Source organism: Somniosus microcephalus, chromosome 2, assembly GCF_052327205.1.
Source record: "Somniosus microcephalus isolate GS21.2 chromosome 2, FLI_Smic_1.0, whole genome shotgun sequence".
Taxonomy (NCBI): Eukaryota; Metazoa; Chordata; class Chondrichthyes; order Squaliformes; family Somniosidae; genus Somniosus; species Somniosus microcephalus.
In genome coordinates, this window is record NC_140988.1 from 302,688,485 (window position 1) to 302,690,091 (window position 1,607).

The 1,607-nt window shown below is 39.3% G+C and overlaps 1 pseudogene; it reads right to left on the reverse strand.

Annotated features, from left to right (window-relative positions):
- Positions 1-316: 316 nt before the first annotated feature.
- LOC147123498 (uncharacterized) lies at positions 317-1,333 on the reverse strand (annotated as a pseudogene).
- Between the last annotated feature and the right edge of the window lie 274 nt (positions 1,334-1,607).

The following is a 1,607-nucleotide window of genomic DNA, read 5'->3' on the forward strand; positions in this document are numbered from 1 at the left end:
CAGAAAAATTTGGGGGGAAGTTTGTGCGCAATACAATTCCGGTGAAGAGAACGGTGTAAAGAATCTCCGGTTATGTGTTTTCTGCATTCTGCCCAGACTTCAGGTGCATTTCTGGGCCAGGGAAGAAGAAAACTGTCCCTAAAAACTTATCAAATGTTTGGCTTAGTGAGAACAAAATGTGCAAATTGGCAAAAACAAAGAACTTTAAACTGAATATCAAATGGCAACATGTTTTTAATCTATCAAATCATCTGGGTATGGGTCTTTTGAACCATGACCCAAAACTAAGGTTGCTGTGCTTCCAAATGAGGTTTTGCTATCTCATTGAAGCTTGATCCTTTTTCTGTGAAACAGCTTTGACCCGTGTGCTAGCCATTGGCATCAGACCAGAAACTGGCATCTGTGAAGTAATGTTTGCATTTATACCATCATGCTAATTCATGCAAAGTTTCACAGTACAAATGGGAGGTCTGGGACATGATCCAATTTCAAGAGGAATTAACTACTTTTTCAATAATGGAACTGACTGAAATCGTGCCGATTTATATGGTCAGGTGTTACTTCATTCACCACTTCAAAATCTTGTGTGTCATCTCTTCTACTGGCTTATCTCCATTTGCTAAATCATTCCAGAAATATTGACATTCATTTTCACTGTATTCTGATGATGTATCAAAAGAAGTTGTCATCTTCCTGGCCTTCATTAGCCAAATGTTAATTTTCATTATCTTCATAAACACTAGATTCTGAAATCTGGAGTCTCTGTGGCCAAATTCTGAACAATTCCTTCTACTAGTTTTAGATGCCAGTGCCTTCTACTCAAAGGGTTTTTGAGGACAGTTATCATTATACCTTATTCACATCTCTATCATTTGTGCTCCTTTAATTGATGCCATGTAAACTGGACTCCACACCTTGTTCTGCATGACTGCTTCCAGTGCCCAAAAACTTGAGCAAGGTTCCTCTGAAACACGTCAGTGTAGTGGTGCAGATATCAGACATGCACTTCACAATCCTAAACCCACAAGCAGGTTTGTGATTTACAAACTGTTCAAGCTAAATATGGTTCGGCAATCACAGACTATTTTCACACTACTTCCTCAAATGATCAATAGGTACCACAGGTCAAGCCCCATTTTTCACCTTTTTTCTGCAATAAGAACATTCCTGTTTCCTTGTAAGCTACTTCACAATTCTTCCATTACAGGTACTGTGCTGGCAGCAGAGTGCCAAAGGACTTATTGAGCTAAATGGTACAGATGAAGGTGGGGTATGGGACATTTATGAATAGATTAATATTGTATCTAGGATCCTGCTCCTCACTGCAGTCCATACTGCTCCTGTCTGCCCGGCTGCAGCAGTGAATCAAAACTGCTTGATTTTCTGTATGCCATGCAGACAGTTTTGAATTCCCACTAAGTATAGGATGGCAAAAGAAAGTTAAACTTTTAAAAGTATTAGTAGATTTTTGTTATGTCTACTCATTTTGCAGGACAGGACAGGGCTGCAGCTTGCAGCTGAATGTCTTGCAAAAGATTACATATTTGGCTAACCTCGGTAACTGGACAGCAATGAACCATTTCCTAATTTCTAACCCTACAAACTGA